The following is an 11,622-nucleotide window of genomic DNA, read 5'->3' as shown; positions in this document are numbered from 1 at the left end:
TTAAATTAAATAGTGCAAATATGTTGCTGGTTCAGTTTGGGGAGGAGGGGGTTGTGCCTCTCCCTCCCCCAACCTTTTATCCTGGTAAAGACACTGGAGTGTTTGTTAGCGGAGAGAGGGGGAAAAAAAATCCCACAAAGAATCGCAGCATTTATGCAGATATAAAAAAAGGAAAAAAGCAGATTATTTTTCAAAAAAGCCAAAGAAAACTCCCCTTTTCTTGCAAACAAGCTGCCTGCTCTCTGGGAAGCGGCCCTTCCATCGCTGCGCCCCAGCGTGCGGGGAGGACAAAGGGCGCCGTCGGCGGGCAGCGCCCCGCGCTGCGCTGCCCAAGCCCTGCTCGCATTTCAAAGCTGCTTTTTTTTTTAAATTGAATGTCCTTTTTATTTTTTTTTCCCGTCTTTAATGCATATATGTATTCAAAGCGAAGTTATGATAAAAATCCAACACAGAGCTGAAAGCGAGGGGTTGAGTTGCATTTTGGCACAGACGGGGCTCATCCCTTCTGCGGGAGGCTCCTTGCCAGAAGACATCTTGGAGTGGAAGGAATTTGAGAAATGGGGGGGTTTGCGTATTATTGGGCTTTATTTGTCCCGCTGAGGGAGCTGCGAGGAAGCGGGAAGGGTTTGAGTGTAAAAAAATCTGGTCTGGGATTTACCTGCGAGTGCGGCAGGTGAAAAGTGTTGGATGATGGATTCTTCCCGGTGAACGAAGAGACAAAGGGGACTCTCTTCCCTGTCTGACACTTGGGTAGCAGCAGATTTTCAGGCAGGGGAGGTGAAGTAAAAAATCTGGTCTGGATCGGAGTGCTTGTATCTCATCAGACGGACCCTGCGATGCCATTTGAGACAAAGGCGATTTGCAGCAAGCGCCTAGAGAAGATACCAGCCTGTCCAAGATCATCGGCCGCATCTGACTCGCTGCCTGGGTGAGGATTTTGTCCTCGTGTTTGTTGTTTTAGTCTCCTTTTTCATCTCTTGCTGCTCAAAACCAGCATGAGCTGAATGACTCCAAAACTTCTCCCGAGGATTTTTGGGTTGCATGGCCCTGCCCTGCCAGGAGATGGTCTGATGAGCCCAAATTCACACCCCTAGTTCTTATGGGTTTCCAGGAAATGGCTATGGAAAGCTGAATTTAAATTCGAGCACATGTGCCAGCATCACTCAGCCAGCTAAGGAGGCGAGGTATAGCATGTTCCTCGGCCGCCTGATTAAAATTAACCAATCCTGATCAGATTTTCAAATACCGAACACTTAGGGGAAGCATGAACAAATGCATAGTGATGATTTGTTAATATCATTCAGAGTCTCATAGCCCCTAATTAATGTATTCATGAAAACCACACACAATGCAGGTTACAGATAGAAAAACAGGTGGAACATGGCATTTTCATGATTTATTAATTGCTGGTCGCAGTGTCCCCAAAGCATCGATGTCTCTGCCGCCTACACCTGACTCAGCTGCATTTGTCCGTCAGTGCTGTGAGATGGAGGGCTGTTAGGACAGACTCTTCATCGTGTCCATCCCCGGGATCCCTGGCACTTGTGCTACCGCGGGTGTGGACCTTGCTGACCCCACTGTCCCTGAAATCGCCCATCCCAGAGCCCCAAATCAGCCCTAGAAGAGCAGCAATGCCTTCCTGACTAAGGCAGTAGCAGCTTGGAGCCCATGAGGGCTCTGGGGCTTGATACCTGCTCCCACCCCAGGGAAAAGAGTGGAAATCTAAGACTAAGTGCAACTTACACCGTAACTGCTTTGAACGGGAAATAAGTGGCTGTTCTGGAAACATAAAAGGGCGAGTGTGAAGTTGCCTGCCCGTGCAATGGGGGTGTGCAGCGGGGCTGGCGTGCCGTGTTTGGGATGGCGGGGGTGCCAGATGGTGAGCAGCACCGCAAAGAAGCTCATGTCCCACCCCGAGGCGGCTCGGGGGATGCTGGATCTCAGAGGAGGATCCCGAGGGGCTCGGGCTGGGGGTGCAGGAGGGGAAGGTGATCCCGCCGTCCCTCTGGCTGTCACCTTCATCCCAGCTGAGATCCAGGTACCTGGGGAGAGGCCACCACAAAACCCAGAGTCCTTCTGTTCCAGGACAACCAGATGCTGTTTGCAAGGACCCAGGGGAAGGTCAGAAAAGCGCATCACAGCTGCAGCATTTTCTTGGTAACATTTCCACGAGCGTTTTGCTCACGGTTCTTTGCACCAAGCACATGGTGACAGCGGATCTGAATGGCTGGTTTGTGCAGAAGTCAAACTAGGATCAGTAACTCGGTTATCCCTGAGTGTTCCATGGGCAAACCAAGGCTGGTGTGACTCCCGCGTCACAACGAACCGCCCGTGGGACAGGCGCTGCCCGGACAGCAAACTGAGCATCGTCCGTGCTCAAATACACAGAGTCCGCCTGGCCAGGTGAAAGTGAAGTCAAACAGAAAGGAGATGGCCGCCTCTGATAAGCAGATCCCAGGCACTTCCCCTGCTGAGCAGTCCTACTAATTGCCATTTGTAATGTGTATTCCTCCCTTTTGTGTCCATCACCATGTGTATTCCTCCCTTTTGTTGCCCATTATCATGTGTATTCCGTCGTCTTTGTGTGCATTATCATGTGTATTCCCCCCTTTTAGTGTCCATTATCATGTGTATTCCCCCCTTTTAGTGCCCATTATCATGTGTATTCCCCCATTTTTGGGCCCATTATCATGTGCATTCCCCCCTTCTAGTGCTCATTATCATGTGGATTGCTCCCTTTATGCAGAGGAAAAGGGTTTTCGAACGTGCCCAGTTTAGAGCACTCAAATGACCCGTTCTCTCTGCTCTTGGGGCAGTGCGGCAAGGAGAGGGAGACACAGAAAGGCCAGTGGTTTGGGGCGACCCCCTTAGCACCCTTCCTCCGTGCCGGTGGTGGGGAAGGGATAGCGGAGAGGAGATTTTTCCAGGAAAGTTTTCAAAATAAAACACTCACCTACCTGGCACAACACCGTGCATTCAAGCCTGGCTGTGCAGCAAATAACAGATGAGCAAAACATGAGTAGAAGGAGCTGATCCAGCTCCCAGGTGATTGAGGCTTGGGGAAATCTATTGCTATGGAACTGACAGAGGCCCCGGGCAGGAGGGGGAGAGCAGGAGCCGCCGTGTGAGCGCATCCTGCACGGCTGAGGTACCGGCTGCCATTGGAGTCCCAAGTCCTTTCCTGAAGACTTAATTTGGGTTCAGACAACCAACTTTGCCCTCGGTTTGCTCTGCGGAGAGGCCAGCAAGTATCTGAGTCTAAGGGGAGTCCCAAGGTAAGCAGAACTTAAAGTCAGGTTGGCATGAGCAAAGATGCTCTTTGCTTTCTTTTCCAGTAGAAAGAGAAATAGAGAAGAAATGAGGTGGCCATCCCAGAGACATTTTCAGGAAGATCACTAATGCAATGCCTCACAGAAAAGGATGCAGGATTAGCCGGTCCTCAAAGGACTTTTATGGGGGTGTCAGAACTGAAGCAAGCATGAAACAAGGTGCTTTCTTTTGGGCTCTCTCTGTATCATATCCAGTGGACATTCATTTCGTTTGATATGAAATTTGGTGTCAATTCACGTCATGATAACAGGAAAGAAGCTGATCTCACCTGATTTCAGAATAACCATCTAACTTTTCGATGGCAGAGACCCAAGTGTCTCTCAAAGTCAGTGGTGGAACAAATGCTTCGAGGGGTCACTTCTGGGCTTGGTCATGGCCAGGTGACATAAATGACATTTCAGAAAGGCCATCACAAAACAAGCACAAACAATGGCTTTTTACACAAAAGCTTTTTGCGATGGCTTTTTTGTCGTTTTTGTTGTTGTTGTTGTTTTTTTCCCCATATCCCAGCAATGGCGGAACCTGAAGCGAGTACCCGAAAGCAGAGGGTGCCATGGCACAGGAGTTGGGACGTTGTCCCCTTCTCAGTTGGTGGAGCTGAGTCCATGGAAAAGAAAAAAAAAAAAAAAAAGACGATTTAATTACTGTTGTAATAAATAGGATTGTAGAGGCATATTATAGGCATTTATTTCACACGGTGACATATTCAGTAAATACGCTTTGCTCGATGTCCTACTTTAGTTGTACTCATTAGCAGACTAAATCACCAGCTACCGTGGGCACTGGGTGACCCGAGTACAACCCCCAAAACTGTTTTGAAGGAAACTTTCCTTGCACTTTCCCGTTCCACCCTCTGCCAGAGGAGATTGGCTCCGTAAAACATTCATGAGCAGCTTTAAAATAATAAAAAATTAAACAACCTTTGCTATAAGGTATGAAATATTTACCATGCTTCTGTAAGCTAATTGCATATGGAAACAACAAAGCACCGGGGCTATAGGCTAAATGGCACCACCGGCATCCGACGGCTGCATCCCCATCGCTGCTGCGCTGATGGGCTGGGGACAGCAGGGGTGGTGGGACCAGAGAAGCCACCAGCCGCTGGGGTTTCCTCGGCATCTCCCGCAGTGACGGCAGGACACGTCCCCGGGGCAGCCGGGGCCGCACGGCCGTGTCCGAAGGCATTAGCTACAGCAGACTGCACGCTCAGCAAACGCTCATCAAGCTGCAGTCTCATCATACTTTGTCACTTCTTCTCATCCCAGTTGCAGCCCTGAAGTGCACTAATGGAAAATAGCAGAGCTGGCTGAACAAGTCGGAGCAAATGATATATGTGACAAATTAAGCCTACATTTCTGTTCGCTTTAATCATTGCAATTTCCTCCAGTTTTTCTTGTTGTTTGGAAGTATTTAAACATCTTTGGGAGGGAGATTTTTCTTTTTCATTTTTTGGCTTGATTGCAAACAGCTCGCCACGGGCGCTCGGCGTTCAAGCTGTGTTTTAGCTGGAGTCACAACTGATGGGATCAGTCACCTGGAGCTGCGGGTTGGCTGTGAGGAACCCCAACCCACGCCAATCCAGACACCGGCTTCGGCAGCCGCTTCGGTGGAGGGGCAGAAACACAATTTAAGACAGGTAGAGAGCAAGCACATAAATGTTTGCAAAAAGCAAGTAGTACATGAGTGGGATGTGTCTGGAGATAAGGAGCTGGCCTTTCCTGCAGTCCCTTTTCCTCCAGAGCAGCAGCCGTGCCTGTGTCTGCCAGCTCTCCTGCCCAGGGCTGTACCCGCAGTGACACAGCCCCGGTCCCAGCCGATCCGAAAAGCCCCATGTCGCACCATTTCCATCAGCCAGGATAAAACCCCTTGGTCCTTCAGGGCATTAAAAGGTCATTTTGCTCCCTGATGCTGCAGCTGGGATCTGAGCGACCAGAACTGCCAAGGAAGAAAGAAATAAAACAACAGGCGCAGAAAGTATCCGTTCTTTCCATTATTATAGGATTTATCTTCCTAATATACGGGGAGCGTTGCTTGGCAACACCGGCTCTCCTGACCTCTGCCATCTCCCCCCAGCACAGCCCCGAGGAGCTCAAACCACATGGAGCCTTCTCCAGCACCATCGCCAGCTGGTTTGCGTGGGCCTGGTGAGTCCTCCAGAAGCGCGATGCTCATCTCCGCATCTCCAGCCCTTCCCTTCTTCTCTCTGGTGGCAAACGCCTCCCAGGGAGGGACATGGCCAGGACAGCTGCTGGCTGACCGGGAGGGAGGACCAGCACAGCCTTTTCACTGGGTCACCTCCATACTGGAGAGCCAGGGAGTGTGGTGCTCCCAGAGATCACCAACAACCTTCCAACAGCATCCGTGCCTTCAGATAAACCCGGCCTTGCTAAAAAAACACAGACAGCTTCAGCAGAAATTTGACCACACTGATGGTGCATCCAGAGATGTCTGTTCAGAGCTGCTCCCAGAGCTCACCAGCAAACTTCAAACAGCACCTGTGCCTTCAAACACATCCATCCTTTGGTAAGAGCCCCGCAGACAACCTTCAAGCAGCAGCATTGATGATCCAGGCTCCGCTTGCCTTGTTTGAAGTTCTCCACAGAGATGCTCCAGGACCTTTGCAGTTCTTTGTGCAGGGAGAAGGATCCTTCTTGCATTGAAGAACCTCCTGAAATGGGTGAGCTCTGTGCAAGCATGCAGGATTTTCCACAACTGCAGCTTCTTCACCTGCATCCTTCCATCCCTAAAACCCTTCCTGCAGCTTCCCAGTTGCTCCCAGTTCCCCGAAGGTGGTGCATGCTGGGACTGCTCTGGATCGGCAGCCCGGCCAAAGTGAGCTTCAGCTTTAGATTTAGCTTTAGCTTTAGCTTTAGATTTAGCTTTAGCCAGCTCTGCTGACCCAGGCGAGTCCCGGCGTGCACTATCAGGTGAATTCGCGGCAGAAAAGTTGCACTAACTTTTCAAAACACTTCATTCCAAATTCCCCACGTCTCAGCAACACCGTAACATCCCCGGTGCGGAGATGGGCCTGAATGTGATTTACCCCCCAACGAACCATCGGCAGCCCTTTCACTGGGCTGTATTTGCGGAGGTGCCATGGTTACTATCTGTGCAGCCGGGGCAGGAACCGCTCCCGTTCCCCTGACAATAACAGCAGCTGAAACTTTATTCTTCACTCGGGATGACATTAATCACTCGCACATCACCGGAGAAAGGGGGCTCTGGCAGAGGAGATGTTCACGCTCCCACCCTGGGGTGAGCCGAGTGCTGCAGAAAACTGGTGGAAGTGCTCGACCCTCCCGTAGATTGCAGTTTCACTCGTGATATTGCTGTTGTTTTTCCACACGCTGTCCCACCCTCGGTTTTCAATCAAAGGAGAAAACTGTCCAGCGGAAGAAATCATGTGCTCCAAACCACCATCACCATCCCATGTACGTAGCACAGGCTGAGCATACGGGGCAAATATCATCTGAATAGCTGCAAAATCAAGCCAAGGTAAGGCTGAAGTGCCACTGGTGTGTCCTGGTGGAGGGAGGAGGGAGAGCAGGGATGAGAAAAAGGGGGCACAGCGAGGGTTTTCCCAGGCAGCCGGCTGCCTGAAGCCGATGGCTGATTTCGGCACTCTCCTGGTGTTGGACACCAACCTGCTGCCCGGCGGGTCTGTGTTAACAACTCCTCAGCCTGCGAGACTTGTACTTCAGAAGAGCCACACGTTTCTGCTCTTGCCTTTGCTAAGAGCAGAGCACAGTGAGGTGCGTTAACCCCCCCTGCCCTCCAACCCCCCTGCAGATGCAGAGAGAGGAGAGAGGAGCAGGCGTGGTGGAGAACAAGGAGCTCGCACAGATACTATGGTGACCGGCATTGTGTGGGGGTCTGAATAGGCCAGAATAGAAAAAAAAAAAAAAAAACACAACCAAAAAACCCTAAAAAACAACCAAAAACACCCATTTCAACACTATCACAGCCAGGATCCAGCACAGCTCCGGGAGAGCCCAGCGACCGCCGGCGCTTGTAAACGTGAGGGTGGGCGGCGGGTGGGAAGGGGGGAGAGGGAGGGACAGGGAGTGATGGAGAGAATTCAGGTGAAAAAAGGTTAAGTGCAGCCAGATATTGAAGTGAGACGGAGTCGCCCATGAGAGCAATGCAAACAGTTCATTGCAAGGAAACCTGAGCCAAGGGCCATTCACAGCACAAACCCAGCGACGGGCAAGTGCCCCCTCCCCTTCCACTCCATGGGATCTGGCAAGGACAGTGCTGGCTCAGAGTTCATAAATTCTTCAGCAGAAAATACTTAGATACTTAATCAAGGGCTCCTCTGTTACTCCAGAACAAGTTTACATTATGAGGAAAAAAAAAAAATGCCAACCCCTCAACCAAACAAAAAGGGTCCTAAATAAAGAGATAAAGTAGTATGACAGGACAGCAATAATAGCTTTCAGGTGTATGTTCTGCATAAGATTTCCAGGCAGTTGGTTTAGTTAATGGATTCCCTTAATCTTTCAGCTGTCAGCATGCAATCTATAGTCTACTGTTTCTTCCACACCGTATTTATAGGGACAAATTCAAACTTGTATAAACAGACAGGAGTATCTATTGTTGTGCAAGAGCGGGACACAAAGGCAGCTTGTCACCGATACATCACAGCTGTCTGTGAGCTGCGCCGGAGCTGGGGAGGGCGAAGGCAAACGAGGAGCCTGGGAGGATTTGGGGGTAATGGGGGTGTGGGAACAGGCAGGCAGGGCTGCCGGGGGCAACGGTGCGGGCAGGGAGGTGGGCAAGGGGATGCAGAGGGTCCAGCTGCTTCTCCAGGCTCTTTGGGATGCTGAGAGGGTCAGCAAAGCTCTGCTCTCCTGCTACAGCTCTAGGGGAAAAGGAGAAACATTAATTAGAAAAAGAGGAGCTGACCTGGAGCTTGTTTGCTAAGTTGGTTTGTAACCAAATCATGTAGGGGAAAGATGGGGTTAGGATGGTGCTGAAAGAGGCTGATCGAAATAAGACCTGGCTGTGCAGAGAGCACGTCCGGGGAGCAGCAGCATGGCAGGGAAAGGGGACACCCGGCAGACACATCCCTCTCGTTTGAAGTCCAGGTCTCTGAGCAAAAATCCTCTCCCTGTGGTGGAACTGGGACACGTCTGCATTGACTGGCAGGGTGCAAATTGCCACGGACCTGCAATAACTCAAGTTTGGCTGGCAGGGCAGCATGGCTTGGGCAGGAAGTGCTTCCCGGCCTTGGAAACTCCATTCCTGCCCTTCCACTCTGACTTTCTGACCCTCTGTTGCAGGGTCACCAGCTGCTTTGAGAGATGGGGGGACATTGAGGTCACTGCACAACACCACGAGCTTCTCAGAACCCCCAGCTGGGGGAACATCACCCAAACCCCAGGACAGAGTCCAGCCAGCAAGAGGTGGTGTGAGAAGAGCAGGAGCAGGACTGGAGCAATGGGACACCCAGAGAAGGAGGAGAAAGTCAGCGAGTAAAATCCAAATGATGCTCTGAGGAAGGAGAGGAGGGAAGGCTGCAGCATCCCAACTCCCGCTGGCTGGCGGGGATGCGAGCGGCACAGCCAACCGGTGCAGGGAAGCAAGGGAGAGGCATCACGCCGTGCCCTGCAGCAAACCCGCTCCTGGCACCAGCGGAATACAAATAACCAGTAACACCCGGAGAAGATAAGTTTCTGCTGTAAAAGTTGGTCAGAGCCCTGCTGAAGGATGCTGCCCAACACGGCGATGGTAGATATGTTTATTGGCAAAACGCAGAACAAGGAAGATAGGGACTAACTCCTTCTGCTGCTCTGGTTTGTGTACTCAAGCACTCACGGAAAATTCATCTGAAAGAGTTCCCCTCAAAACCCATCTGTCTTTATCTGCTACTTGTTTATTTAAAAGCAAGGCTGTGCAGAAATGACTCCTCCTGCCTCCCCGCTGCCTTGCTCTGCCTCTCCTCTTCCTCCAGCCTCTGCAGGGTTTCTCGGGGCAGGCACTGGGCTCCTGCTGCGACAGATCCAGTCTGCCCCAGTTCCAACTGGGAAGCCGTTCCCAGCTGGTGGGTGTCTGCGGGAGGTCCCTGGGACAGACTCAGCCCTGGGGCGGCACCATCTCTCATGCAGGGATTTTCAAGTGTTTCTGGAAATAGTGGGTAAGAGATGGGCAGGAATGCTGCCTCGCTGCTCCCCAGCTCCTACCGCTCCCTGGCCAGGTCCTGCTTTCGGCCTCAGTGACGTCTCAGCCTTGTGCAGCCCCCAAAGGGTGCCAGGAGTATCCCTCGGTGATGCGCAACTCCCACCCGGACCAGCGGGGCTGGAGAGAAGATGCTCACAACGCCTTCACCCAATATTTGGCACCGGGGAGACCAGCAGGTCCCAGAAAACAGGTCCCCTGTCCCAGCGTTCTCCTCCCTGGCTGGGAGCACTGGGGTGACTGGGAGGAATGAGCAGTGGAGCCTTCAGCTCCCTGGGAGCCACAGTGATTTGAATATATATTGAAAAATTTCCCAGTGTGTTAAGCAGGCAGGAGGGCGGCAGGGAGATGGCGCAGAGGGCCGAGCGGTGCGGCTGGGACAGTGGGAAGGGTGACACTGGCTTAGCACCGCTGCCACCACAGCACAGGAACCATCCGGGAGATGCTGCGTTTCCTGGGATGCAGGAGCAGCGGCCTGGACAGACAGAGGGAGCATCACAGAGGCAGGTGGACATGGTCGGATGTGGCCGTGGAGGAGAAGGAGATGTTCATGCAACAAGAGGGAAGAGGATGCTCATCATCAGAGGGGCGCTTAATGGTTTATTAAGAGGGAAGGGGTCAGAAAGGCGTCATCAAGCCCCGGTGCAATTATGCCACGTATCCAGTTCTGGCTCTTCCGGACACAACTCATCTCTCTCCAGGGTAATGCAGGCTGTCTCCTGCACCTGATCCCCGCATTAACACTGTCACAAGCTGATGATATTATCAAGTGAAGCGTAGCCTCCGGGGGAGACAAGCTTTAACCCTTCCCACGCCAGCAGAGGAGGGAGGATGAGCCCTGGACCGTGTCGAACAACAGGTGAAATGGGACCTTTCGAGGGTCAGCTGAGTTTGTACAGAGAGCTGTTTGGCAGGGGAGAAGGAGGGGCAGTGGAAAGGCAAGGCGGATCGGGGTGGGCGGAATTTGGTGTCAAAGTTGAAAGTCTTGGTAATATTTCTGGCTGCACACTGGCCCCCAGGCTTTTCCCGAAGGACTGGGTTGGACAAGCCATTGCTCTCTAAATGGATCATTCTCAAGAGAATCAAACCTGTTGCCATCTCTTGTGACACTGAACGCAGACAAGAGACAACACATCCATGTGACTGCATCCTCCTGGAGCCCCATAGCAACGTCTCAAGCACCTGCAGCCACAGCAGGCATGGCCATATCCCCAGCGACCCCGGCTCTGCGCTGGCTCAGGGAGCACAGCCCCAGGGCAGGACAGGCCCTCCCGAGGCCGGGAAGAGGGCTGTGCAGCTCTCTGCGGGCTCCTCTGCGATAGATTTGGGGCAGATCTGTGCAAAAGTTCTCCAGCAGCTGAGTTTCCACTGTCCCTTCCTCATCATCCTCCCCAGTGCCACGTCCCTCCCACACAACTTGGGAACCTGGTCCATGAGCATCAACCCTCTGGTCCCTCCTCCTGGGTCAGGAGCCTCCTGCGCTCCCACGCTGGGCCTTGGGGGCAACTAAAGGAGCGTGTGTGCCTGCAGCTGGGTCACTGAGATGCCGCAGAAGCCTCGCGCTGGCAGCCAGCAGTGTGCTTGGACCCCCGCACGCACCCCGTCACCATCCCCATCTGCATCCTCCAGCTCCCCCTCCCTGGGGAACCCGCTCCATTTCCAGATTTGCTGCAAAGGTTGAGATCGCGCCGGTATGATCTCCAGGGTAAGGAAAGCAGGAGGAGGTAAGCACCTGTCTCGGGGAGCTGAGCAGCTGATTTAATGAAACACTCCCATTGGAATCATTGTTTTATTTGAGGTCGGAACAGGTAACTACAGCACAGAATTAAAGCGGGTGCCAGCGCGTGTGCCAGGGCCGTGTTCTGGAGGCAGCTTGGTGTTCCAGCCTGTTCATTCTTATTCATTACCAGCTCCCGAGGCAGCGTCTCCAAATCCCTCTCAATTCTGTTCTCTCTCTCCTTGATTTCCCTCTCGTCCTGCATGCTGAAGTCTGCAAACAACTCACTTAAATCCGTTTCTCCACTGTCCATTAAGCTTTTAACACTTGCTGCATTTCCCGACGATGACGCAGATTGTATTACAGCTCCTTAAATGTTAATTTTTATCGATTCTACA

At 52.2% G+C, this 11,622-nt stretch overlaps 1 long non-coding RNA gene across 1 annotated transcript; it reads left to right on the top strand.

Annotated features, from left to right (window-relative positions):
* The first annotated feature begins 488 nt into the window (after window positions 1–488).
* Window positions 489–11,378, top strand: LOC139828867 (uncharacterized). The gene is made up of 2 exons (XR_011740923.1): window positions 489–928; window positions 8,613–11,378. It is a non-coding gene; the product is annotated as an uncharacterized lncRNA (long non-coding RNA).
* Window positions 11,379–11,622: the final 244 nt, after the last annotated feature.

Source organism: Patagioenas fasciata, chromosome 11 (genome assembly GCF_037038585.1).
Source record: "Patagioenas fasciata isolate bPatFas1 chromosome 11, bPatFas1.hap1, whole genome shotgun sequence".
Lineage (NCBI taxonomy): Eukaryota > Metazoa > Chordata > Aves > Columbiformes > Columbidae > Patagioenas > Patagioenas fasciata.
This window is presented reverse-complemented; position numbering and strand designations above follow the sequence as displayed.